This window comes from Pseudopipra pipra, chromosome 6 (genome assembly GCF_036250125.1).
Source record: "Pseudopipra pipra isolate bDixPip1 chromosome 6, bDixPip1.hap1, whole genome shotgun sequence".
NCBI classification, from domain to species: Eukaryota; Metazoa; Chordata; class Aves; order Passeriformes; family Pipridae; genus Pseudopipra; species Pseudopipra pipra.
The window spans coordinates 54334275-54357935 of NC_087554.1; the positions used below are offsets into that span (position 1 = coordinate 54334275).

General features: G+C 39.3%; 1 non-coding gene across 1 annotated transcript; it reads left to right on the top strand.

Annotated features, from left to right (window-relative positions):
- The first annotated feature begins 23093 nt into the window (after positions 1-23093).
- On the top strand, positions 23094-23167 carry TRNAI-AAU (transfer RNA isoleucine (anticodon AAU)). Its single transcript has one exon. It is a non-coding gene; the product is annotated as a tRNA-Ile (tRNA).
- Positions 23168-23661: the final 494 nt, after the last annotated feature.

Sequence of the window (23661 nt, forward strand, 5' to 3'; positions counted from 1 at the left end):
GGTAACAACAGCAGCTACTCGTATCCATGTTGTCCCTGCCACAAATCCTAGTTCAGCAGCACACAAGGAATATTGTGTGTGTTTTCTTTTCTTCTTTACTATTTGGGCAATCATCTAGAATTTTGAACTGCTTGTGCCACACTCTGTACCATAGGGAAAAAAAATCTTATAGGAATAAATAGGATACTAATAACTTACCGGGAAAGAACTTAAGAGTTCTACTGTAGATACAGCTCTTAATAAACTTTTTCCTACTACATTAAAAAAAATAATTAACAGTGAGTGGAACACAAATAATCTCAATATGGAATTTTAGCTGAGAGAATGAGGGTAGGAACAATACTTGCCAATTTGCAGTTTAAAGTTTGATGTATTGTAACTATAAAGCAGGTGGGAAAATTCAGGTTTGCTTATTCATCCAACTGCCAGAGAAGTGTAAATTGTCTCCAGGGGTTTAACAGCAAAGAAATTGTTATGAAATAAATATCCTTGAAGCACTGTATGTGCCACACTGTGTAAGATCCACCTGAAAGTGTAAAAGAAATGAAAAAAAATTCCAACATGGTCCTTCACTTACTTCAGATTTGCAATTTTCACAGCAAAAATGTGACATTGCCATTTTCATGATAACAGCCTGACCGCCCCAGATACAGGGTATGTGATAACATACAAGATGTCACTGTGGTAGCCTCTTCTCTTCAGGTTAAAACTTACCAAGAATTCTGACTTTGTATTTTTCCTGGCATATGAATAATCACCTACCTGATATATTAATTATGAAAGGAAACTGGCAATAACACTTTTGAAATCAGGAAGGTACCAAACTGTGCAAACACAATTTGAGGGAATTTTTTTTTTTAGTTGAAATACTTAAATTTCAGCATCTGTGGTTTGAGGCTTCTAGAAAAAGGTTACAGGAAGCTACCAACACAATTAATACATCTCTATCAGGAACATAGTTCTGCTAATCTGAGCTTTGACCTCCTGCTAGGTAAGAGAGCTCTTAGAGTGGAAACAATCTGTCAAATGTGGGTAGTAGGATTTGTCCTCTGTTTTTTTGTAAGGAATTAACAACAGTGGAGAGCAAGCTCCCTTGGATCCAGTAAGTTACCTATTTTCAGACCATCATTTTTACTGCTGCACACTATGCTCAGCTCCAGATATATTAGCACTAAGCAACTCACCATTTTCCTCTACGGAAAAAAGACTGGATAAGTTCATGGCACCTTCTGCTCAAGAGTTCCAAAGGTAAGAAGTCTGAGGCTGCTGTTACACTGTGTTGCCTATAGACTTGCAGTCCTTAATTCCATTTCCTAAGTGTAGTATCACACCTTTCTTTTATATATACATATGTATAAACCTATGCTAGTTTATATATCTTATATATTTAATATATATATAAACCTGTGGTAGTTATTCAAACAAATACAGGATTGCCTTATGGTTGAAGTTCTCCATCAGTATAAGGTGCTAACATAAAAGCAGGACAAAGTAGAGAGATGATTAACTGGAACATGTAACAGAGCAGGAAAACTCATCCAGTCACGGTAGTTTTATGTACCCTCACTGCACCTGGGAGACACCCTGGTCAGGAGCACATTTTCTGCTTGGAACTGGAGGAGAGCAGCATCCATCCACATGGGTTTTAATAAAATGAGAAAGAGCAGTTACCTGTACCACTGTGTTCTGCTGTTTAATTCTCCCTTTGTTTCGATGTTCTCACTCTACTGGTGCAGAGCACTTCCTCCACTAAAACTCAGCTTATGTATTTGTTCAGTCCTAGTAAGAGAAATCTGCTCTTCCTCTGGCACACCTAGGACGAGTAGCAGCAGTGCAGGTTTCCCTGCAGAGCCTTGTTTAAGTGCTGTAGCCTTATTTTACAAGAGTTCTTGCCAGGGTGGGATATTTTTCCATTCTTGCTCTTGAGATTCTGAAAGTTCACTATGAACAAACAGAATAAATTGAACAAAGGTACGTGATGCAGGTGCACAATATTTAACTTGGATAGTCAAATTTGAATACATACAAAAAAATGACTCCCACCGTATGCACCACCACATTTACCCTGTGAATATTTTCACATTTTAAAGAACCTGCTAGTAAATGTCACATTGATCCTCAGTACAGTATGTGAAAATAATACCTTCTTCAAAACATGAAGATAAACATAAGATAGACAAGTGCTTTTAAGCAGTAGAGGTCAAAAGGACTCATAGAGAACTTGAGTCTCATGAGCTTCCCCTCATTCGGGTGTGCTCAAAGTTGCCCAGAATCTGAAAGGCAGAACAAGGAACAGGATCTAATCCAGTCACAAAAGAACCTTAAAAGTGCTGAGAGGCCTCTTCTGAAAAAAACAACCAACCAACAAACCACAACAAAAGGAGCGTAATGAGAGCATAATGGGCGTAACTTTTATTCTAGATGACTTGTATCTTTACAAAATCTTTTTGTTAACCTATATTTTACTGCATTGTTTGAGGTGCATCTTAACTGATTAGAAATAAATAGTTTGAACTTAGAGCAGTAATCTCAAACTGATGCCTAACACCTGGATGTGATCTGCTCCCCAGTGTGTTTTTCATGGTGCCTCTCTCACAACACACCCTTTGCCTCCTGCTCATGGCTGGGTTTTTGAACAGCAGCACCAAACCCCAGTGTTTGGTTATGGAAAAAACCGCTGATCACTTCCCAATTATGAGCAGACTAACTTCTATAATTTATAAAAAACCTAAAAAAGTTATTTGCCAAACCTGTCCTCCATAAACACTTGGCAGGCAGAAGATTTTTAACCCCCCAGCTGAGTATGACTTGCACAAACTCTTGTTTTCTAAATAACAAAACTGTTCTGGAACACATCACCAATATTAAGTATTGCAAATTAATTAATGCAAATTTTTAGATCTCAGGAGTTTTAAAATCAATGGTATCAAGCTGGAATAACGATTCTTTCCAAGGAAGATAAGGATGTTGCCCTTTAACTCTTACCTTTTATAGCAAAAGGAAACTAACATTCTATTAAATTGTTACTGATGATCTGTGTGCAAAATTTCTGAAGTATGATGAACTACATGCCTTCACTGTGCTTTTAAGCCACTGGCTGCAATATCAGTCCCTCTTAAGACTTCTGATTAAAGTTCAGATCAATAGCTTGAACCAAACTATGACTAAATTTTACTTGCTTTCGAATCAGATAAAAAGTTGGTTTAGCTTTTAGCTAGCTTATAGTTACATAAAAATACTCAACAGTTACAGAAACTGCATCAAAACCAAGTATCTCATATGATTGCACAATCTGCACAATCTCAGTAAAACCTGAGGTGGAAGTTGCTGAATACAGGAGGAGAATAATTTCCAGAGCTGACCAAAAAAGAAGTAAAATTTAAATCTAAAAAAAGTACAGCAGTTTGCTGACATTGGTAATGTAATTTGAAAACTTACATTCTGTAGATAACATTCCATTCCTAATACTTGAGCTCAAAGAATCCTTTTCATGTTATTTTTAACCAACCTCCTCCTCCACCAGGTTCTAAAAGGAACAAATACTTAGGAAGTTAAATGCAGAATGCTCTGTGCTCTGCCAGAACAATGCTTTAATTAAATATTGACCCACTTCAGGAACAGAATACCAAAATGATAGGAGAGCAGCCCTCAAACCTTGTGGGGTTTTCCTACAAATTGTCAGAGCAACAAAAAACCAGGCACTGCTGTTCTTGTTAGATCTTTAACAGCAGAAGCACGACTGGGTCTCTCTTCACTGCACAGCCGTGCTTTTCCTCACTCTTCCTTCTAAAGCAGGCGAGTAGAAATGTTTCAGGGAAGACTTAAATGCCTTCTGTTTCTCAGACTGTTGAGGAAGCAACAGAAGTTTGAAATACGCTTCAATGGGCGAGTGAGAGTCTACACCTCAGTGTTTGATCCAATAAATTTAACAGACTGGAACACAGGGTTTCCACCGCTTTCCTTAGGTGCCCAGAAAACTGAGTGCAGTGTAGGAGTAGAACAGGAAGTCAATTTGGCTACTCCAGAAGAATTTCATTTTGGTAAATCTCCAAGGGGAGATCCATTTTGTTTTGTTGTTTGTTTTTTTCCCCTGGACTTTCCTAAGAGAATGCTTTTAAAATAAATAAACAAGGTTCAGGTTTTTTTCTGAGAACATCTTAAGGAATAAAATTAAAATAGAAAATCCAAATAATCAGAGAAAAAAACCCAAACCGTGGCCAAATACTATTTCAGCTCATTCTTTTATAAAAATTACTTGCCTCACTTGATATTTCTTGCCATATTTCCTAAAGGAACTCCTTACAAAGCCTACATTGATGAACTCCAGACCTAAACTGGTGGAAAAAGTGAACTCTCCTATGGAAGGAGAGTTCATGCTTTCAAGGTTGAATGCACAGCAGAAAATAATTTATAATTTTTCTTTGCTACTGTAGCACGGGTTTTTTTGAGAAAAACCTGTATTTGAAAGTTTCTGATGTAGTACTAAGTTCCATCTCACCTTGTCGATACAGCAAACCCTCAGGAGTGAATACGTTGAGTTTTTTCACATAGCTGGTATATAAACAAAGTTTTAGTTTGCCAGAATTTTTAATCAGATCTTAATTTTTTATTTTGTGTCAAAAACAAGCTTAGGATTTTCCCAGATATCATCTAAATTTGCTCGAAATGTAGACTGAAGCCCTGAAAAGGCAAAAGCACACTTTCTGTCTCTGCCACAACTTCATCTGCAAACTCTTTAAGCCAAAGGCAGACAGCAAAACCAGGATGGTGATATTTAAAAATAAAGGCGGAGCTGACCCTTTAAGTAACGGTAACTCTGACAAAAGTCTACTGAAGGGATTATGGGGTATCAGAGCTTCTAAATTCTAACTCATGTATGTCAGGGATTTGGGGGGAGGGGGAAAGGCATCAGACCAAATAAAGATCTGTGTTTAGGCAGACGGAATAAACCCAAGTAATCAGCTTAAGTTAAACATTTGTTTCTAGCTAACAAGCTCAGTGCTACAAATTACTTTCTCTAAATGGGCTGACAATTCTTCCACTTAAATACTACCTGTCTTAAACTTGCCTTTGGAATTTGGCACAAATACGGAGGTACTCGCCCTTATGTATTTCTTAATAATCTTAGTCTTTTGTGCACGGTCAAAGCTTGTGTATCAGCTGCCCTAAAAAGTCTAGGGGAAAAAGAGTAGAGAAAAACATCAGTTGTGCTTTAGGTGAGGTTTGGACTCAAGGCAAACAATTACATTGACTTGAGTTACATTCATTGTATTGCAAGCCAAGAACTCGCCCTGGAAGCAAATTTCCTTTCAGTCCAGCTGAAGTAAGGACAGCACTCCCCAAACTTTCTGATTTTAGTCTTCAAGAATGAAGCGATTTGAAGTCACTTGCCAGAGTTCCTGAAGATAAGGGTGCTGTAATGCTTGATGGGCAGCAGTTCTCTAATTGTGGTCATATTTTATCATTGCATGCAGGAGAGAGAAACCTTTGGCAGTCAATTTGTGCACTAGAGGAGGTTTTCCTTTTCCTTTTTTTAAAGGGGAAATCAAAACTAGAAATTCTTGACCTGTGTTAAGCAAGCTAAGGAAAAAATTATTCATGCATATTCAGAGAGGATTACAATTTACTGAAAAGAAAGAATTCATCAGATTTAGGTAATCATTTATTAGGGACAAGTAAGTAGTACTTAGGAAAAAGATGTTTTCTTTCCTAAAATGTTAAATCATTGGCCTTAAAGATACTATGGAAATAAAAGGCCAAATAAGACTGACATAGGCTCAGATTTTCTCTGGTCTGACTGTCTCTGGGTAGGGATAGAAGACGCTGCTCTTGGGTCAGCACAGAATGAAGTGTTTGTGGTGGTTCCTGGAGCAGAATTTGCACAGGGCTGTACAGTTCTGTTGTAGATATTTAAACAGTGAGATTAATAACTGTGGGAGTGCATACTTACTGCTTGAACTTCTTGAGAGTTGTTTTAGCAAGAGTGCCTATAATGTGGATTTTTGAAATTTGGTCCAGCTCATCAGGTCCAAGAAAACTGCAAGGTAAGAGATGGTATTAGCACTAGAGAAGACACAGTTAAACTAGTTTAGTTTAGAGCTGCCACTTTGATTAAAAAAAAAATAAATCATTTCCAAAGAAGATAACACATTGGAATTACTCATCTGTGGACAGTTTAATAATACCTACCAACAACTGATGGATAACGTGAGAAGCAGAGCAACACAACTGCAGGTTTGGATGGAAAGAGTAGTTTGGGTTTTTAAACAGAAACTTGTAGCTGTAAACTCTCCTCACTGGTTTGGGTAAAATATGTAAAGAGAACATCCCTCTTGGTGAAGGACAATGGATCTGGGATTTTGTTTGCTTCTAGTAAAGTGGCAGATCCCAGAAGACAATGGGGTTTCCTCATTTTAAGACAGCAAGTCAAGCAGTCCCTCTTGCTATGTATGCACATATTTATCACACTCTATTCCTAACAAACAGGTTCTTTGCAAGCAGGAATACTGGAAAGATGGTAATTTGAACTGCATTCCTGAGCTTGATCCTCAGTTAATATAAAACTTGTATAGAATCCTTGAAAACACTGTTATCATAACAGAGCAATCTGACTTTAGTCAGGTCCACTACCATTCATTTCCTGTACATGTTACTTTTTTCCTTGGGCTTATAATTTAAGAAACACTTCAGCAGCACGATATGACTCTTGAAAGCAAATCATTCGGCCCTCTTTGTAGACAGGGTAAACTTCTTTTTAACTGTTTGCAAATTCAATCAGACAGCTGGCTGCACACTACTCTGAATGTCTTCATAAAGCTTTGAGTTGAGGAAGGAGAGAAAAGATCTGATTCATGTTGTGCAGCTGTATCAGGACAAGCAGCTGGGAGTAGCTTGTGTGAACAAAAAAATGTGTCTTTGAATGTAAAACTGTAACATAGTGAAGAACAACTGTGCAAGCCATGAAAAAGTGCAATCCAGGAATCATGATTTAGAAGGAACAGAAAGAGGGAAACTAAGATTTGAAAGATCAGCGTGGCTGAATAAAAGACTAAAAGTTCTTACACAATGCTGTGTAAAGCATAAAGGCTTATGCAAACACTGAACAGCAACAACTGCATGATACACTGAAAACGAAACAATCCTGTCCATAACATCCTCTAGCTTGGCAAGACTATCTCTTTAATTTGGCAGTTTCCAATAAACATCCCTCATTTCTCTCTGAGCACACCTGTAAGGTCTCTGAAAATGTGCAGTAGTTGCAAGAAGTGAAATTTTTTACATTAAGCTAAAATTACAAGGAAATATTTTTAAGGCGTTTTTTTTGCCCTAAGAAAACTCAGAGAGTTTGCAGTGTGTAATTTTCTTGCCAAACTTCAAAGCCCACCTGATTCAGACTGAAATGAAACAACGTGGCATTTTTAAGGCTTTTGGTCCCAATTACTTGCAAGAGTTCTGCCACATTTGGGATTTTTCTATTAACAGTTTTCTGGCCGAAGCAGAACTGTTTCTACAAGTTAGCAGGCAAAGCATAATGGTTGTCATTTAATGTGATGGTGATGGCAGCAGCTGCACTTGCCATGTGGAGGAGGAGGAAAGAAGCAAAGCAAATGTTATCACTCCTGGTTGCATATCATAGACAGCAGTGTGGGAGGAGAATAAAGAAGAACTGCTGCTGTTGCTAGGGTACAAAGATATTGGAGAAATACTCATGGTGGTTATTTTTCCTTTTTTCTTGAAGACTAGTGACAAATTTTTTGAGTTATAGTTTCATCATCACCAAAAAGCTTAAAGGAGTTTAATCTGGGTTTTCCTGAACTCTTCCTTCATCAGAATCCGATTTCAAAATATCCCAGCACACGAGGTCTTAAACAGCACCAGGGTCTTAAATGCACTATACTAGAAATCAAAGTCATAAATCAGAGGGAGTGTATTCTCTAATCTCCTCTGGTTTTGCAAAAACTATTAGTAAGTCAAAAAAGAGGGAAATATTTCATCACCAAGTGTATTAACTACACTGAGAATAGTTAGTGATGCTCATGAGAGGAAATGAGCCATACTATATACAGAGAAAAGCAGAAAAAGTAAAATTTTACTAAATATGAAGTCATTGGGGGGAAAAATGTTCAAAAATGTTATTTTTTTTGTAAATAAAATGGTTGTAATGTTGGTTGTACTATGTTCTCTTGAATATGCAACTGCTTTTATTACTAACCTGCCGTAGGGTGAAGAGAATGCCAGGCCAGACCGGATTACTGCCTCATGAACCCTGCAGATTAAGCACAGAAGAAGCTTCCACAAATCCATGGAAACGAAGATCATATTACCACGTGCCCTTAATTTATTTACTTTTGATTATCTTGAATAACAATAAGAAAAGCCTTCCACTGAACACTGTACCTTGTGATTTCACAGAAAACACAGCCAGCACTGCACATACCCATTTTGTAACTTTAGTGGCCATTTGCAAGGAAACATTCAGGTGTTCGGTACCAGCGTGGGGAGGCACAGCCCATATGTGCCTGCTGAGAACAGATACCCTACAGGATCCAAAATCTCCCAACTTCAAGGTATTCTGCTGCAAAAACAAGTAATGAATTTCAACAAACTACAAACAGCGAAATATTCAATCAAGTATTTTCCTTAAATGTGTGAAGTCATCATAAAAGAAATGACAGATTACTTTAAGAAGAAACTTTCCAAAATACCAGGGGTATCATAGCAGTAAATAGCAAGTAAATACCTTTTAAATAGCAAGTAGCTCCAGGCTTGAAGGTAATCTCTGTCCCACAGTATGTGCCTATACCGTTCTGTACATCATTAAAGGAAAGACCTAAGAGTTAATTGAAGAGCATATGGACTATTACTGAAGGGAAGGCTGCTAAATAGGACATCTAGATTAAGTTATTAGAGTTCTTCTGTTTAGCAGTGATATAATAGGTGGCTTTGGCTTCTCCTGTACACTTCTGTGACTTAAAAGAAAAATTTACCTCCAGAAAATAAAGTTGTATAAACTGAATTTAAAAAGCCTTGCTTTTCAAACTTTTAGCAGAATAACCTTCTGAAACCGTCAGGAGAAATTATTCCAATGAAGAAATCTTTTGAAAGCCAATGTCTTCTCGCTTTTGTGTAACTTCCTCTAAATGTAGGAATTGAATGTAGAAAGAAAGAACTGCAGAACTGAGCCCTGCTACTTGTATCTAGGTTAACACAAAGGAAAATATATATTAATAGAGGATAAGAACAGGTTTTTAGATTGGAGGGAATACATGCAGGCTGTAATACACCTGAGTTATTTCAGGTTTCAGCTAGTAACAAGCTTGCTGGTTCATTCCCCAAGATCAGGAATACAGTATTAGAGGTAACTGTATATATATTTTTTTTAAAACTGCACCTTTATTCATAAAGAAACATTACCTTCTCAGAGTTAAATATCCTCACATGAAATTAATTACCTTTATTATTTTTTCTGATTTCACATCTCTCTGAAATATCCTATTTCTGTACTAATATAAACACATAAGAGAGAAGAATTCAGTAAAAAGACAAACATTATCAGTGCTTCCAGTTATTTGTAAAAAAAAATACTTAGAGAAATTAACATTTTTTTCAAACTTATCAACAGCATAGTAAAAAAATTAGTTTTGCCACTGTGGTGAGACAGCAGCAACAGGTATTGGAATGGAGAACAGGCAAGTCCCGGAAGGGGATGCCAGGCTTTCTGCTTCTGCTCCCACTAGGACTACCTGAGGATTGCAAGGGCCACCCCCTCTCAGGAGGGCTTCCTGCCACAGGTCCTGGAGCTCCTTTGGGATGCTGGCAGCAGCTTGGGCTGCCTGATGCCTTCCAGGGCTCTGCTGCAAGCAAAGATGCATCTGGGCAATGGCCTCTTCTCTCCCTGCAGGTGTCTGCTGCTGCCCCAGACAGTTCTATGTCTCTGCTTAGAAATACCCTGAACTAAATATATGCTACATGTGCTGTAAAGTTGTTGCTGAACCAGGTCTCTTACCTATGTGTGCATTCGAGATTTGCATAACTGGTACACGTTGTTCTTAATTTTTTTTCAGGCAATGGCTTTCTCCTTCCTAGAATAAAATTTCAAGTTGTGTAAGTCCTTTTTAGTAAAGAACAGAATACAAATACTCTACTCTTCAGCTTCCACAGATGCACTGCTATCACCTTTTTCGATTATACTATTTCTGTCATTTATAGCTAGCTTTGTAATCCATCTTCCACTCAACTTCAGACATAATTTAGATTTCAGTGTGCACCAGAATAGCTCAGCTAACAACTGTCAATTCAAGAGTCTGTAAGCTGCCTTAGTTTTTACTGCATGTATTTATTGCAGTATCTGTTCCCCCAAGTTCCAACAGAACTGCAATATTTCACTTCTGAACATCTAATTTCCTCTACACAAAGCAATTGTCCTTAAGGTTCAAGATTCATATCAATCACCTCAAGTTACTGCAGTGCTTAAATGACTGTGATTCACATTTGAATTGCAAATTAAAGGTTAACCCGTGTAGTTTAGCTTGCTGTTGCTGTTAGGTAATAATTACAGTTATAAAATTTATCTATTTTTCAGAGCCATTCAGTAACTGCTCAGCTTTTTTCTTTTATAGGCTCCAAAGGCCTTTTAATCTTGCTGTAATGCCTTTATGTAACACTGCAATGCCATCAAGGGAGGCAGAAATGATCACATTTTTGAAAAACAAAGCAGGTACTGATCTGCCTGATGACAGTAGTATGAGTAATTGGCTGGGGAGGAGGAGGGAGATTATCAGGACAGTAACTCATTGAGGCCACCAGTCCTAGCAGCCAGCGAGACTTGTGTTCCCAACTGATTACAGGGCTCCTCCAGGCAGCCACATAATCCACTGAGCAGGATTAGATCACAAAGCACTTGGAACACAGTACCACTTACATTGGGAATTGTAGTGGTAGTGCCCCCGTGGAGATAAATGATGCTTTAAACGTCAGGATTTTTGTCATTTATAATAGAAAAGATTTTATAAAATGCTGCTACTCAAATCAATTGGGATTATTATTAGTATTTAAGAAATCAGGCCTTCATAAAAAGAAGTCATGCTCAATTGCTTTTTCATTACAGTTCACTAGTAGAATCTGGAGCAGATGCTCCTCTGCTTCCAAATTTATCATTAGAGAAACCCTATTTGGCAGTAATGGTGAAGTGAATCCTAAGGTAGTGGCACTTGAGTCTTCTGTCATTTCACTTGAGGCATCCCCCACACCTCTCTCTGAGACATACTTTTTTTATGTTGCTTTAAATGACCAAACTGCTCTTGATTGTTTTAAACAAAGGGCAAGACTCTTCTTCAGTTATCAAATGACTTGTGATTCCACTGTAAATTAACAGCAAGAGAATTATGACTTCATGTAAAGACCAATAGCTTTGTCTTGATTGAAGTAACATGGATCTCTTGGTTTATTAAGGAAAAAACCAAAAGTATCAACTTTCCACATTAGTAGCATTACAGTGACCTGTTCTCCTAATTACACAAGTGTCTCCATACACCTTCTTAAATTAAAAATTCATTTTCAGTCAACTCCTGCTTCAAGCTTTTCTTCATTACAAAATATTGTACAAACCATGCTTGCCTCTAAATCTTTCTAATGTAAAGATTTTTTAAATTGTTCTGCACCTACATTAAACCTGATTTTGTAAGGCAGAGCAGTCAGGAAATGACAGGCATTTGTGTTACTGTAGAAACTTAGCAAAGACTACAATTCCTCTGAAATGTAACTACTTTTGTACCCTCTGCAAATGGTTTTGTGACAGAGCATCACTAACGAACAATTTAATTGTTCTACAAATTAGTAATGCACTCCTTCAAATCACACTGCTGAAAATTCCAAAGGAGCTCCTTCTACTTGCCATTGTTTTGTAAAGATCCTCAGTCAGTAAGGCTGAGAAATAAGATTTCTGGCTCAGAAATAAGATTATTTTTCCAGATTAATTACGTACCTGGACCCTTTGCTGTATTTATTGTTGTTACATTTCTTGACTTTGCAACAAGCCACAACTAAAGTTGTTTGGGGAGAAAATGGATAAAAAACTATTTCTGCCCCATAGGAAATTGCAGTAAATGAAAATTTACTCTTAAACTCCAAAATTAATTTCTTAAAAATGCACTATACCTGAGACAGATTAAATGCTTGCATACTTCAGAATATCAAAATACTTTTTTGGGTATTTATTATAATCTCCATAGGAATCTGTTGTTCGTTTTCCTGTTTTATTCCATGATTTGACAAGCTCCACCCCATGTGCTACCACCTCATACAACATGAAAAAAAGACACTGTATCATGGGAAACACAGTCCAGGAAACACAAAACCAGGATATAAAGAAATTCAGGTAGACCCAGATTAATGTTCAGATAACCCCTAACTGCAGCATTTCAGATTACTATTGAACATAGATTTCATTTTTAACTGATTCGCCGTGCCATAGAAATGGAGGTTATTAAAACTAAGTGGTAGGAAGATAATCTTCTTATGGAAAACCTGACTTTGATAAAAACTGTATTTAAAAAAAAAACAAAACAAAACCAGAACATACTGAAACTATGATTCTAATTTTCATCTGAATACAATGCTTGATATAGCAGGCTTTTTCACATGAAAAGGAGAGAAACACTGAGAAATGTAACCAAATGAATGCAAGTGCTCTGTTGTTAAAAAAAAAAAAAAAGGCAGTTAAAGAACAATCTTAAACATTCTGATTTTTCATAAATGAAGTACAGTATCTTTTCTGGAAGGAGAAGATGCAGGATTGTTTTTAATAAATATGCAATTACTCTGACTTCTCAGGATAACAAATCTATCCTGTAAAAACAAAATGTCTAATTAAAACCAGCAAACACTAATGTCTCCTTCAGTCATCAGCAAACAACTGTATTCTAATCTCACATTCTTATGTAGGTCAGAAAGAGAGTTACTCTTTTTGTTAGAGACCTGAATGCTCAGTGTCACGAATGTCATGTTCAGGAGCAAGTCTTTGTTCTGTTACACTGAATGACAGTTGTGTGCTCAGTTATTTAAAATAATCTCCCAATTGTTAAGACATTAAAAATTCTTAATTATTCATTTAAAAAAATCCTCTTTTGATAATGAATTGTAGCATTTGATAATGAATTACAGCCCCTTCATTTGCTGTAACTTTCTCCGTTAGTGTTTATACAAGATTTGGTTTTAAATCAGATTTTGTTCTAAACTTTTTTGTAGGAACTCTTCCTTAAGCTTTGTGGTCTCTGACATGCTTCCACAAACAGCTCCAGAATTTTTAAATAATGGTGGTTTCAGGGAACAATGTTATTTTATAAAGAAAACTTGGTAAAAGGCATTTTTACTAGATATAAAAACTGAAAATTGTTATTCATTGGTTCAATAGTTTTGAAACAAATGGGAATAATTTTCTTATTACCTCACTGCAAGTCCTGCCCTAACAAATCACAGAATCACAGAATATGCAAAGTTGGAAGAGACCCACAAGAACGTGGTAAAGTTTTATTTTTTGTTACATAAAGCAATTATTTTCTCTTTTGCAATCAAGGTTGTTTGACTGTAGAATAGATGGCCATGGACCTGATGAGAAACCTGCATTCATGCCTTAAACAAGTGGGTATATTCCACTGACAAGAGCTAAAGGGAAAAGCAGTACAGCACAACATTTCCCTGTGAGTTTTATAATCTGTAACAGTGAACAACCAAGTGAAACATAATTAATTCCACTTTGTGATCTACACAAGGAGAATTTGTGTGCTTCTTAAGCATATGCTACATACCTTTTATCAGCTCATAAATAGCCATGTCCATAAATTCACATAGCCAGTGTTTTTATCACTGCAGAAACAAGTAAGGAGACTTTAACCTAGAAATAAAACTTACATGTTGATTTGTACACAGCATAGAAAAAAGTACTTAGTTTAACCGGTATTAAAATGGACATTTTCATTTTTAATTGATCCTGTCTCATAGAAGTTTTTAAACTTAAGTCTGAGGTATCATAGTTTTAGTTTATACTATTTGTAGTGTCCACTGCAGAAGTTAACTGATTTACTCAAGAAAGATGTCTTCTGGGCATATCACCCTGTTCAGGAACAAGAAATTTCCAGTAAATTAACTGATACAGTTTTACAATAAAAGGCAGGAAAGCCATTACAGCCAATATGTGAAGATACTTTCTAGTTAGATCACCAGTAGTGTTCTATTGCATGGAAATGAGTATCTGACTGGAATCACTGTTTTGCTGACAACAGCAATTTTAAGTATAATCATGATATAATATATCTGACACTTTATTTTCCATTTCACTGCCCTGCAGAGGCAGACAGCTTTAGGTCTTCAGTTTTCCCTGTAAGATAATTGCATTACAGCACATCTGCCCTGCAATGCTGTGTTAACCCAGGCAGTAAAAGGTGGGGTACAATCTGCAGTTCAGCTCAGACAGAGAGCAGGAGCTCTGTGAGCTGGCCAGCTGGGTTACACTTGGGTAACAACACGGCAGCTGAGACTGAGAATTCCAGAAAGCCAAGCTGCTGACACCATTACCAGCTTCCCATGTGTTTGTAGGAAACAGGCCTGTCATTAACAGTGTAGCACCCGAGCCTTGAGCAGAGGAATATAACAGCCTGAAGGGCAATATAACATATTTTAGAGCAGTTGACAAGTTTTGTGTCAAGTATTTGAATAATGAAGGCTATGTCTGCTGTTGCAAAGCAATGGAGAGTAAATGCTGTCATAAAACGTGATCACTCTGTGAGACAGAACATGTCCCCAGAAGACACTGAAGTGCTTGATGAGCATAAGGAACCCAACTTCATCACTGGCTGATCTCTTTCCAAATGCACAGCTCAGCTGCTGTCTCATTCTGAGATCTAAACTTTTACTACTTGCAAAGGGGTTTCTGTAAAGTTACCTGTGAATGACACTGCCAAATAGTTTGCCTCGATCCCTAGTTCAAACTGACAAGTCAAACCAAGATCCTTGAAGTACCAGAGCCTATTCCAGCAGATAAGCTCTGAGTGTGCCTAACCAACACACTGTCCCAGTAGCCATGATGTGCAGTGAAAACACTAAACTGGATATGGAACATGGGTTGAAATCATCGCCAAGTAGTACATATTATGAGATGAAATTTAACTATGCTTAACATATATTTAGTCTGTAATTTTAATACTGATGTTAAAATATTTTTTGTCTGCTGCAAAAGAGACAGAGAAAGTGAGAACTACACCACACTTTCTTAACAAAGGCAGGGATGTAGACTTCAGAATTTGAGAAATGTATTGGTTTTTCTTTTCTGTTGAAATAAAAAGCTGGTTAAGTGTCTACAGGTTGTCTCTAGACCCAAAAGTTACTGGATATTGTTCAAATAAAGGAATAAGGAAGAAAGAAACGAATGCATCATACTTACAAAACAACTTCATGTAAGCATAAAGATAGTAGGATGTGGACTTGGCCTCCTTACTGCTTGTATTTCTCTCAGATTATTCCCTTGTTTCATACTGAAGTTGAATTGAAAAGACTGACTTGGAGTCAGGGACTGGATTATAATTGTCTTGGTTCCTTGCCACGAGACTGTCAGAACCTACTCCACTCTAGTCTGTCACTGAACTTTCAAATGCAGGACCTGACAAATGGTTTGCCTGCTGTTTCTTTACTGAGCAAATCAGTAATTAATAAATGGCTTTAATCCTTCTTGCAGCCTGGAGTAGCTGGACTTACCCAAACAAGAAATGTAGTCATGTATTGTGCTCCAACACCAGTTACCACGCCAAGGAGCTACCTGGCAGGAATTTTGTGTTGCATAATAGTATGTATGATATTGTTTCCTCTGTGCTGCTGCAGCATACATTCCAAACATTGCTCAGCATGATGCCTTGCCAAATGTAACATTTAAAATTAACCTCTTACATGAAAAACAGACATTATTCAACTACTGTGTAATTATTTTTTTACCCTCCTGGACTTTAATAAACAAACAAAAAAAACATGCTACAGAAGCACTGTGGAGGATGCAGGAAATAAAGAGCTTTGCACACTGTTGAATGGATCAGAGCAGGACACATTTGCCTTTGCACAGTCAGACTTAAAGCGAAACACCAAAACAAAATTTTCCACTTTGAAGTGAGGAGAAATACCTTTTATGGGCAGGTTCAGCTTAAAACACTGTTATCTTTGCTGAAAGAGTTCACTTCATCAAAAGAATCTGTCAGTCAATTTATCAAAGGGCTAAAGGCCTAAAAGATGTTTTAGATAGCTACATGAAAGAGTCTGCTTGTTGAGCCCTACCACTAAGTTGTACACATCTGCCCTTGATAAAGTTAAGGAGATGGTTTAAATACTGTTTTGATCATAAATTGGACAATTCTGTCAGTTGTAGGAAACATATAAATGGACCAACAGATCTCTAACAACACAACAGAGAATCAGAAGCCACATTACTTGAAGATATTTGAGTCCTCTTCTTTTTTTTAACATACAATCTTTGAAGCTCTGAGTTACATTGTGAAATCTCACCTAAGAGCAAAATGTCCCATTTAACTTTGTACAAATGAGTCATTCCCAGTGATTTCACTAGGAACTCACTATATTTAACTGAGAATACAAAGTCAATAACCCAAGAGGCACTGGTTGGCACTTACATACTTGGAGGAGAATGTCAGGTCTATGTCTACACCCAGCCCTCTCCTCTATTTTCGTAACTGATAAAAAAGCACCTGTTTTGTGACCATATAATGTCTAGCTGATGGATGTAATTAAATATAAATGCAAATATGATGTAGAACTAATGCTACACATGGACTAAGGATAAATACCTTCATTATAACAGTATTTAAATAAGCCTGAAAAAAGCATTCTCCAGGGAGAGGACTGACACATTTCCTCCTCCGATTATTATTTACGGTTAAAAGAAAAACAGGACAAGTCCATTCAGTGCATTTGGCAAGGCAGAAATCAACTGTTTAGTCCACATTCATCTTATTTTACCCTTGAACCAGTGGCCAGGCAGCATTTAATGCAGTGGTTGACATCAGCTGGAGCACTCAAGGAAATAACCCCCCAGTGCCAAATGGGAAGGCCCTGCCTAATCAGCAGCAGAGTTCCCTTTCTGTACCACATGCAAACCTTTTTAAACCATGGCATTCAAAAAACTTCACTTAGTCTTAATTCTGTATTTCCTCACCAAATTTAAGTAAGATTTTCAGAGAATTTCTATGATTAATCATGCATACCTTTCAAAATGTTGCTTCATGTGTTTACATGCATAGTACTTTCCATTCCTAAGACTCAGTGTCTGCAGGACATCAGAAAATGCTCCCTCTCCTATCTTACCAACTGGTATCCTAAAAACAAAAATACACTGTTTCAGTATGTTTGAAATTGTTATAATGACTGTATAACAATTCTTCACTGATTTGTTAAATGCTGACTAATGGAAAACTTAAATAAAAGGTGGGGTTTTTTTGTGAACACATAAGTTATGTGAGAGAAAATATAATGAAAAACAGTAAATGAAGTTTTGCTGCCCGTATTACAGAAATCTATTTTCCTGAAAGTAAAATACAGTAATCCTTAGACAGTGAACTACCACCTTCTTGCTCAGAGACATGATTCCTCTGCAGGCAGCCCTTCCCACCTTTTTTCTGCTGCAGCACATTAGCAGCTCATATCTGAATTTATTCTTTGCTTCTCTCACAAAAAAACCCTCCAAAATCTCCAAACCTTTATTTATGCTGTACTGAAAACATAAAATTATTTTGGAAAGCAAGTGTATCATGGAATCATTATTCTAACACAGGGGTCATGACTATCTCATATTGGCCTTTTCAGCCACCAACGCGCTTGCAACAAACGTAGGTAGAGCCCCTCCCAAATCTTTGTTCACGAAGCCCAGCCATGATGATTTTTTCGGGGGGGGGGGGGGGAGGAGGGTGTTGTTTGGTTTTGATTTTGCATTTTTTTTTTTTTTTAAGCAAAGCAGTTTCTGACTTTAAAGCTTTATTCCCATATTAAATTCAGGTATGAGCTTTGCACTAAAATAATGTTTGCCTTTGACAATGAAGTGCTCCAAACACAAGGATGTGAAAACTCAGTCAATTCTAATTCTGCAGAAGTTTAAAAGATGAAGCATGTAAGATAAGAGTTATGAAGAAAGCTTTATTTATATTAATTTTTCAGTTTTCTAATTTCTATCAGAATTGACATTTCTTTTCTTTCCTCCTTTATTCTCCTTCAGCTTTGTGATTAACTGTTCCTTACCAATCCCAGTGCCTGGTTACCTTCACCCACTTCATCCTCCTATTTCCTTTTATTTTTAGCATCTATAGATTCTATCCTTGATAACTTTTTCAGTAATTTCATCTGAGCAAAACCTAATTCTGGTTAGCTTTATGCTGCTGTTGCTTTTGACATGGTCTTATTATTCAAGGAAGATCCAAACCTAGTCATTTTGAGGGAGGCAGGGCAGGAAACTTCTTTTATCACATTCAGCCCTTTATGGGTGTCAGAATAACTGTGGGAGTCTCAAGCTCTGTCGACAGCAGTACATTCAGTGTAGCTGCCTGTATTACTTACTGTGACAACAGTCCCTGGCAGGGATTTGTCCTGTGAGAACCAACACTCTGTGAGGCACCTTCCTTGCCTGGAGTGAGGACTCCTTCTAAGGTCAGTTCTCGAGCAGTTTCTGTCCTACTGCTTTGTTTTGGAAGATAAGAGAATTTGCTAGTAGAGATGGGGGCCATTTCGTGCCAGTTGCTCTTTGTGTCCAAGATTTCCAGATATGTTTAATTTACAAGCATAAACACAGCCTCACAGTAGAGAAAGCCTGCCAAGACATTTTTCAGAGGGAAAAGTTACTTAGGCAAGGGCATTCTAACACTGTCTTCCAACTAACAATCAATTTGTGTTGTCTTCATCTCTTTTCTCCTCTTCAGCTTTCACACTTACTCCCTGTTAAAAAAAAAAAAACTGCAACGAAACAACAAAAAGGTGTTTCGTTCCCTTATGAGCCAAATGCTTATATTTTAATTTAGTAGAAACTTTCCCTTTGTAAACCTTCCCTCTTTCTCCAATACAGTAGCAGCACTTCTGTGAAATTATTGGTTGCTCTTCTCATTTTTATCATCTGCTGCTTTGGTTTTCTGGTCACTGTCCATCCTGCTGCATCATAAACTAACTAATTAGGCCACCTAAATTTGAAAAATTAGAAAATGCAGCGTAGTTTAAAATCACTCACACCTTTTAATACACTTTACACAATGTACATGCAGAACTATTTTAAAAGCAGAAACAGAATTTGAAAATCATTATGGGTAAAGGAGGCAATTTCTAACAGAGACTCTGAAACAGAGAGGGCACCATGGGACTGTTTAATTCCTGTGGTTGTTATTTGATAACTGGACTGAGGAAATAACACACCTTGTCAGCAGAAATCACACATTGCACCGTGTTTTCCACCCTCACTGTAAGTTTTCATTTCCTATCTAAATTGCTAAATATAAGATGGAGATCATAAATTCAGAATATTTAAACCCCACTCTTACAGAATTCCAAAGAGAAATTGTCAATGGATTTTTTTGGTAGCAACTTATACTCCAACCAGTTAGAAACACAATGACTATACTTGATCATATAATGTCAGAGCCACTCCTGTGACAAAAAAATACCCAAGGCAGACACAAAATATATATATATATATATATATATAAAGAAGTCACATAGTATATGTTTATATAATTTGAGTTTGTTTGTATTTTCTTCTATACATGTATTTTACTCCTACAAGAGAAGTCCAGATGACAGAAGAGGGCTCAAAACAATTTGATCTCTTTTAAATTGAAGAATTCTAATAGTGCAAGAAGAGCTAATCCTTTACACACTTTAAAATATTCTTACAGCACTGAAGGTGTTTTTCATGTAAGCATATAAAGCTTGTTACAAAAATTTTTTACAGCAGAGTGCTCTGTAGACAAACACTCCACACATAACAAACAACTGAGCCTTCAACTTAAGAGAGAGCCACCCAGTGAAAAGAATGACAGCAAAGACCTGAATACTTTCAATTAATTGAACAACGTGCAGAATAAGGAATGAAGATAGTGTTATTTGACATATCTCTTTGAAGCATAAAATCAACATGTAAGCTCTGAACAATCAGCAGCTGAAAGAAAATCAGGCATTGTAAGAATAAGAGCATAGGAGTTTATATGGAATAAGATGAAATAAAATTTAGACTAACAATTTATTACAAAATTTGATTTTGCATCCACAAGCCAAGGTTTCTGGAGATTCCTAAAAATCCACTTCAGCACCATCCTGACCCTTTGAGAGTGACCAGGCAGCAACAAAACCCCACCAAAACAACAGACTTCAAACACACCCTGAACAAGAACAGCCAGGTCACAGCCCAGCAATTGTAAGCTATGAAACTTAGTACAGCTACAAAACAAAACTTATTACCAGTTAGATTACCTGAATTTATGGTACTCAGAGATGAAGATGGACAGAAAGGTTAAAAATTTTAAGACTGAAGGTTTCTGGGATGAAATCAAAGGAAGTGTTTTAATTACACTTGCACAGAACATTGAATGAAGGAGACCTAATCACTGGTTAGCAGTTCTTTCATGCCATCTGTAACATATTATCTAACCTCTCCCTTCCCTCCCTTCTGTTTCAGCACACACAGATGCTCAGGCTTGGAATCGTTAGTGGAAAGGGAAATAAAGGTTAGGAAGAACAAGTCGTAGCAATGTGAACTCCTCTAACACCAAAAAAGTGGCCATGAATCATTCAACAAAATAACAGTTTCATGTGGAAGAGGCTACAGAACCTAGGAAATAAGGAACAGTCTAAATTAACATTATGGGCAAGTGATGGAATTCAAAGACAACACCACTGTAACTAGAGAGCATAGAAGATTAATCATCATTTGGAATTAAAAAATCCAACAGAAAATGACAGAAAAGACAGCACTACAACAGTCAAAACAGCATGTTATAAAAATCTAAAGCAGACACTTTGTTACAAAGATGCCAAGATGCTGAGGAAGAAAAAGCCATGATGTTTAAGTATGACACTGATGCACCTGAGAAGGGAGAAGCATCCAAAGAAGTTTAAAAAGCTGCACGAAATTGAGCTTCAGTCAAAGCCACAAGGCCATGGCACATAATTATTGCACTCAGAGACACGCCAGATGTGCAAAGTGTGACACAGGATGATGTGAAAAAGGATGCTAAGAGTTGGAAGGAAAGACACGTAGAACAAGGAACACTTAGCAATTCCCGAGAAAGCACTTGGAGAGACCAGCAGACAGATAGAGCGATGCTCCACAGCAGTGGGACAAAGATCTATTCGCACCCTGTCATGGGACGCAGAGGGACCAGCGTTGGCAAGTGAGATCCAGGAGCTGCCCACGGGCTGTGGGACGGCGTTCCCGGGGGCCACAGGAACACCTACGGCCCCCTCAGCGCGGGTGCTCCCGGGGGCTGCGGCCCCCTCGGTGACCACCGGCCCCCCCAGAGGCGCCAGGCCCCCGCCACCCCTCAGGAAGGGCCCGCGGCTTTCCCTCGCGCCCCCTTACTGCGCATCCCGCGCCGTCCCGCAGGTCCCAGGCCGGGCGGGCGAGCAGCCGCTCCCGCCCCGGCCCCGCTGCCAGCGTTACCCCTCAGGCCGCCATGTTGTGTTCCCGTCGCCCCGGCAACCGCGCACGCGCCAGCCCCGCGCCCCGGCCCGCTGCACACGGCACGCCGGGGGCGCGCACGCGCAGTACACCCCTTGCCCCGCCCGTGCCCGCCAGGTGAGGCGCGTTTGGGAACGTTGGTGCTTGGCTTAGTCTGTTGTTTTAAGGGAAAGGGGAGGCAATCCCAAAGTGAGCCGGCCGTCTGGACGAGAGCCACCAGGATGAGCAGTAACTGGGGGAAAGGTAATTCCGGTAGTGCGAGGTCGCAACCCATTGACCACGTACCCAAAACGGACCCCAGACTCAAATGGAAGGAAGGAATGCGCCTGTCGACTAATTAGCACGAGAAGCGAGAGATTTAACTAGCAAATAAGGGTTTGAGTACTCATTAATAGAAAAGCTGTGTAATTTGTAAAGAGTGAATGCCGATGCCTTTGTTTGTTAAAATGTATAATAGCGTAAAGTTTTGATGATCAGTGAGCTAGAAGTTTGTGGGTTACTACCCAGTCCCCTACTTCGCGCAAACTGGAATAAAAAAGCCTAGAAAACCCTCGCCTCGGTATGTGAATTGTCGCTGCGTTGTGCGTGAATTGAGCCGCGTTCGGGACAACACGGGGCAGAATTCCCGGGGACAGCGAGGGGTTTAAGGAGGGCAGCCCTGGGACCGTCGGATTAGTGCTCCATAAATCCAGCGGCGGGCCCTGGCTGCTGTGGCCGGAGCAGCGCCTGTCGCTCAGGTTCATCCCCGGTGATGGGCTGATCCCTGGCGGATCCCGCGCGCCATTGCGATGCGGGGATGTGCCGGGATGGGATGGGGGGAGCAGACTGGAGAGGAGCTCGGAGACCACAGTCCGACCTGTAGTGAACCAGCCTCCACAAAAAACCGCTGCATTTTGGAGCGGTGTGTCGTCGCCTCCCGCCCCATTGTCCTCACCCCCTCGGTGTTTGCCAAAACATCGTGTGTTTTAACGTAGACTTCAAAGGTGAGCAGAAAAGTTATGTTGTAAGTATCAAAATACTAGGAAAATCGTTTGTCCGTGCAAGCTACCAGTGCGTTAAACTTCAGAAGAGTAAATGCTTTTTTTAAAAAACAGTTCAGATATTTTAATTAAATGAAACTGGAATCGTATCCTAGAAAACGTGGAGAAGTATTAGTTGCCCCATGATCGCGTGTTATTGTTATTACCTCCCAGGCGCTGCATCTCCACAGGAGGAGCGCAGGCTGCTTTGTGGTTTGGCTGAAGAGTTTAGCGTGTGTTCCCGCTTGCGCGGGCCCGGCTGCGGCGCTCCTGGGGGCGAGGAGGTTCCTCGTCCCGGCTGTTGTTCTCACTGTGGCGTAGTAGGGCGAACATGCCCTTATCTATCGTAGAGGCGACAACCGCCGTCGAGTGGCCGGTTAGCTCAGTTGGTTAGAGCGTGGTGCTAATAACGCCAAGGTCGCGGGTTCGATCCCCGTACGGGCCATGTGAAGTTTTCTTTTTTCCCGTCTCCCCAGCTTGTCCAAGCAGCTCCCTCCCACCCGCCGCACACACATTTCTCCTGAGACGCTCGGTGTGACCTCTACACAAGGGCACGGCCGCAGGGCGGGGTGCGTGTGTGTGGGTCGAGCACCCGCGGCGGCTGCAGCGCTGCCCATGCTCCTGCGGCAGATGGAGCCCGCCCGGCCCGGGCACAGCGTCCATTTCTGTTTCTGCGCGGGCGGCTGCGGCGTGCTCGGGTCACCCCTTTGGGCGCGTTTTCCATCGTGCAGGTTCCGCTTCACGCACTCCCTGCAACCTGGTCGCTTGTCTTCCTCCCGAAACCCTGCCCAGTAAGAGCGACTGTCGGAGCACAGAATCACCGAATGGGTCAGGTTGGAAAGGACCACAGTGGGAGACCTGGTCCCACCTCCCTGCTCAAGCAGGGTTATTCTGCACGTGGCACAAGATTGCGTCCAGATGGTTCCTGAATATCTCTAG